This window comes from Elephas maximus, chromosome 19 (genome assembly GCF_024166365.1).
Source record: "Elephas maximus indicus isolate mEleMax1 chromosome 19, mEleMax1 primary haplotype, whole genome shotgun sequence".
NCBI classification, from domain to species: domain Eukaryota; kingdom Metazoa; phylum Chordata; class Mammalia; order Proboscidea; family Elephantidae; genus Elephas; species Elephas maximus.
Genome location: NC_064837.1, coordinates 34,262,514 through 34,268,553, shown reverse-complemented (window position 1 = coordinate 34,268,553; position 6,040 = coordinate 34,262,514).

Sequence of the window (6,040 nt, the reverse complement as noted above, 5' to 3'; positions counted from 1 at the left end):
ACTATGAAATCTGCTGTGTATCCTTGCAGATGTCTTTAAAAATTATCTGACCCTCACATTCTTCTTGGTCTTGGCAACCTGGCATTGCGGGCAAAGCAGGGACAGGGGCCTGTTTCCTCATTTCTATCCTCAAAGTAGTGACAGACTGCTCCATCCCTGCCTTACTGAAGAAATTTTATGGAATCATGTAGACAAATCCACGTGTTTTTCATAATAATATTTAATGGCCGTTTCTGTCTGCCTCAGTGACTATACTACACATAAAGGAGAACAGTGGGAGACTGGGTTGTGGCCATACTTTAAAAGGCTTTGAATTCCAGAGCAAAGAGTTTAAATCTCAGGCAAGGACTTGCAAGCAATGGCAATTCTTCATTTTCTTGATGTATTGTTTGAATTTATATTGTCTTGAATTGCTTTTAGTTATATAAAATGGTTTCATAATATTCTTAATCATATTTATATTTACAGGTCCTTAGTTTCATCTAATGGCTGTGTGACCTACTGCTAATGATGGCAGCTTTAATGGGCTTCACTGCGTGCCTATAGTTTTGCAGCCTTACACTGCTTCCAGTTTTCTAGTCATTCATGTTAATCCATTCAATAAACATGGATTCTCTACCATGAGCCAGGCATATGCTTTGCAGCAAAGACTGTGTCAGACGGTGAACACCTTGAGGACAGAACTCAGGTCGGACTCATTTTTGTATCTCCCTGTCCCAGCACAGTGCCTTGCCTTGCAGGTGTTCAATTAATGTTTGTTGAATTAAGCTCACATCCTGCCTCTTTCATACTGACATCATGAATTGAGTCTAACATAAAGCAAACCAAAAACCAAACCCATTGCCATTGAGTCAGTTGGAACTTAAAGGGCCCTGTCTTAGTTATCTAGTGCTGCTATAACAAATAACACAAGTGGATGGCTTTAACAAACGCAAGTTTATTCTCTCACAGTCTAGGAGGCTAGAAGTCTGAATTCAAGGTGCCAGCTCCAGAGGAAGGCTTTCTCTCTCTCTCTGTCGGTTCTGGGGAAAGGTCCTTGTCCTAAATCTTCCCCTGATCTAGGAGCTTCTCATCCCAGGGACCCAGGTCTAAAGGACATGCTCTGCTCCCAGTGCTCCCTTCTCTGTTTTATATCTCAAAAGAGACTGACGCAAGATACAACCTAATCCTGTAGATTAAGTACTGTCTCATTAACATAACTGCCCCGAATCCTGCCTCATTTACATCATTTTGTTGTTGTTAGGTGCGGTCGAGTCACCTCCAACTCATAGCGACCCTATGCACAACAGAATGAAACACTGCCTGATCATGCCCCATCCTCACAATTGTTGCTATGCTTGAGCCCACTGATGCAGCCACTCTGTCAATCCATCTCGTTGACAGTATTCCTTTTTGCTGACCCTCTACTGTACCAAGCATGATGTCCTTCTCCAGGGGCTGATCCCTCCTGATAACATATCCAAAGTATGTGAGTCGTAATCTCACCATCCTTCCTTCTAAGGAGCATTGTGGTACTTCCAAGACAGATAAATTCGTTCTTTTGGCAATCCATGGTATATTCCATATTCTTCGCCAACCCCACAATTCAAAGGCATCAATTCTTCTTAGCTCTTCCTTATTCATTGTTCAGCTTTCGCATGCATGTGAGGCTATTGAAAACACTGTGGCTTGGGTCAGGCGCACCTTAGTCCTCAAGGTGACATCTTTGGTTTTCCACACTTTAAAGAGGTCTTTTGCAGCCGATTTTCCCAATGCAATGCATCTTCTGATTTCTTGACTGCTGCTTCCATAGGTGCTGATTGCAGAAACAAGTAAAATGAAATCCTTGACAACTTCAATATTTTCCCTGTTTTTTTATCATGATGTTGCTTATTGGTCCAGTTCTGAGGATTTTTGTTCTTTTTTTTTTTTTATGTTGAGGTATAATCCACACTGAAGGCTGTGGTCTTTGATCTTCATCAGTAAGTGCTTCAAGTCCTCTTCATGTTCAGCAAGCAGAGTTGTGTAATCGGCATTACGCAGGTCGTTAATGAGCCTTCCTCCAATCCTGATGCCCCATTCTTGTTAATATAGTCCAGCTACTCGGATTATTTGCTCAGCATACAGATTGAATAGGTATGGTGAAAGGATACAACCCTGACGCACACCTTTCCTGGCTTTAAACCTTGGGGTATCCCCTTGGTTCTGTTCCAACAACTGCCTCCTAATCCATGTGCTCAGATTCCTCATGAGCACAGTTTAAGTGTTCTGAAATTCCCATTCTTTCCAATGTTATCCATAATTATTATGATCCACACATTTGAATGTCAATAAAACACAGGTAAATATCTTTCTGGTATTCTCTGCTTTCAGCCAGTATCCATCTGACTTCAGCGATGATATCCCTGGTTCTGCGTCCTCTTCTAAATCCAGCTTGAATTTCTGGCAGTTCCCTGCTGATATATTGCTGCAGACGCTTTTGAATAATCTTCAGCAAAATTTTGCTTGCATGTGATTTTAGTGATATGGTTTGATAATTTCCGTATTCGGTTGGATTACCTTTCTTGGGAATAGGCATAACTATGGATCTCTTCCAGTCAGTTTGCCAGGTAGCTGTCTTCGAAATTTCTTGGCATAGATGAGTGAGCACTTCCAGCACTGCATCCGTTTGTTGAAACATCTCAATTGGCATTCCATCAATTCCCTGAACCTTGTTTTTCGTCAATGCCTTCAGTGCAGCTTGGACTTCTTCCTTCAGTACCATCGGTTCCTGATCATATGCTACCTCCTAAAATGGCTGAACATCAACCAATTCTTTTTGGTATACTGACTCTGTATATTCCTTCCATCTTCTTTTGATGCTTCCTGCGTCGTTTAATATTTTCCTCGTAGAATCCTTCATTATTCCAACTCGAGGCTTGAATTTTTTCTTCAGTTCTTTCAACTTCAGAAATGCTGAGCGTGTCCTTTCCTTTTGGTTTTCCGTCTCCAGGTCTTTGCACATCTCATCACAACACTTTGTCTTCTCGAGCTGCCCTTTGAAATCTTCTGTTCATCTCTTTTACTTAATCATTTTGTCCTTTTGCTTTAGCAACTCGACGTTCAAGAGCAAGTTTCAGAGTCTCTTCTCACATCCATTTAGGTCTTTTCTTTCCTGACTTTTTAATGACCTCTTGCTTTCTTCATGTACGATGTCCTTCCACAACTTGTCTGGTCTTCTTCAGTCATAAGTGTTCAACCCATTAAATCTATTCTTGAGATGGTCTCCAAATTCAGGTGGGATATACTTAAGGTCGTACTTTGGCTCTTGTGGACTTGTTCTAATTTTCTTCAGTTTCAACTTGAACTTGAGTATGAGTAATTGATGGACTGATCCGCAGTCCACCCCTGGCCTTGTTCTGACTGATGATATTCAGCTTTTCTCTTTCCAGAGACGTAGTCGATTTGATTCCTTTGTATTCCATCTGGCAAGGTCCATGTGTACAGTCACCATTTATGTTGGTGAAAAAAGGTATTTGCAATGAAGACGTCACTGGTTTTGCAAAATTCTACCATGTAATCTCCAGCATTGTTTCTATCACCGAGACCATATTTTCCAACTACTGATCCTTCTTGTTTCCAACTTTCATATTCTAATCACCAGTAATAATCAGTGCACCCTGATTGCATGTTGCATCAATTTCAGACTGCAAAAGTTGATAAACACCTTCAATTTCTTCATCTTTGGCCTTAGTGGTTGGTGTGTAAATTTGAATAATAGTTATATTAACTGGTCTTCCTTGTAGGTGTATGGACATTATCCTACCACTGACAAAAACACATAGGATAATCACATCAGATCACAAAATGGTGGACAACCACACAATACTGGGAATCATGGCCTAGCCAAGTCGACACACACTGGTGACGGGAGACACGATTCAATCAACAACAGCCCCCTTTTCTTTAAAAAGGAAACTCACATCTTTTACCTTATGTCATGTTTCTTACTATCATGTTCCCATGACCTCTCACCTAGTAAGGACAAGCTCTGTTCAGTTTCTACATTTCCCAGGAGGACTTTGCCCCTGAAATGTCTAGAACAGTCCTGTTCAAGAGAAAGCCACAAATCTAAAAATTTCAGGAGTCACCTTTTAAAAGTAAAATTAAGTTGAATAAATAAAAGGAAAATTAATTTGAATCATTAACCTAATATGCCTAAAATATTATAATTTCAACCTGTAATCAATACAAAAAAATATTGAGAGATTTAAATTCTTTTATTCATACTAAATCTTTAAAATCCAATGTGTGTTATAAAATAGCACTTCTAAATTTGGATTAGCCACATATCAAGTGCTCAATAGCCACATGTGGCCAATGGCTGCCTAACTGGAGAGTACGGGTACAGAATCTTTGTGTATTCACTGTGTAAATAATAAAATTCAAATAGGACAAGAGAGCCATAAAAGTATTCATCATACTGACATTGGTGAAGAAGATAAATTCAGGCAGCACATAATTTAACTTACTGTTTCTTTTTAAGCTACTCTTGTAAGCTAATGTTAAGATTTTTCATCATTAGGTAAAATCCATAATTTAAAAACCAAGTCTTTTTCTGATATTCTTGTAAATTAATGGCAGTTCTTTGGGGAAATCATCAGTTCCCCCACTTTCCTTTTCTTCTCCTCCTGCTTTACTGACTCTCTAGACTCTAAATGATTGGGACTTTCTTTTTTCCTTCTTTCCCATAGCATGGATGCCATATTGTCTCCTACACTGACTGACCCAACACTGTGTTTCCCAGAAATCTGAAATATTTACATTGTTTATCTTAACTTCTTGTGCAAGCATTCCTGCTTGCAGAATAGGATTCCATCTATTAACATGGCTGACAGGGCATCCTCTGAGACATTTCAGGGTTTAGGAGCGGGAAGTTATTTAGTTAAAAATGTAAAGCCAGAGTTTCCAGCTCACATTCCTAAAACCCATAGGAAACAATGTGATTGATACAGATGAGCAAATGTCTCTTAAAATAAATGACTGTTTACCCAAAATGACAAGTTAGTGGGTAAAGCCATATTTGGAAGGTAGGTGGCAGAATAAGAAAGGAACTGACTGCCAAACCTCGGGCTCATGGGAAGATAAGAGCAGGATAGGAACATATGGAGCATATTTTAAAACAAAATTTTGGACAGGAATTCAAGTGTGATAAACATGGTGGTCAGAAGAAAAATCACTGGTATGTACACTGCAAAATAAAGTCTACAGAGGAAATAAGGAGATGTTTCAGACAAATTTGAAGCCAAGACTAGTGCTTTCAATTAAATTATTTCTCTTGGGCTATATTCTTTGCTGTAAAAAAGTTGAATATGGATATGGGCATGTTAAGCAATAATTAGGAAGCCAGAATTGTAGCATCAAATGTTCAAAGAAACTTATAAACTACACTGTAAGCTTCTTCATTTATACTATATGGTATTCATCCCTATACCCACATCACCTCACTCAGTACCTGGTGTGTATTAGGTATTGAATAGATACTGGTTGAATAAATGAATTGGTTGGTAACTGTTGGTATGCTTAGTGCATCCTAAGTGAAGGGTTAAAAGAGAAAGATGTTGCAGACTGTCTAGATAATAGGGAAGAAAAGTCCAAAACTAGAAAAGGAAATGAGTAAGAAACAGGGTCTACGGCTCAGAATAAAGAACTCTTAAGAAAGCACAATGGTAGCCATCTGAAAAAAAGGGGAGAGGGGAAGGGCGATTAAAAAAGCTTCAAGCTTGAGTTTGTGCTGTACTCACTGCCTACAGAGCTGTAGCTTGTATCTGGGTTATTGTGTTTGAGGGACAGTATATATGCTAGTTACCCAGCAATTTAAGAAATTACATTTTCAAAGTTTTCTGGATCTGTCTACCAAGAAGCTTATGATTCTATGTTGTCTTGACCAACTGGCCGTTTTCTTCACACAAAGCAGATTCCCAATGCCACCCCGTATCTTGAAGCTTTGGTACTGGCCACCTTGTGTAAAATTTTAACTTGAAATTACTACTCATATAGCTAAAACTTTTTATTATTCAAA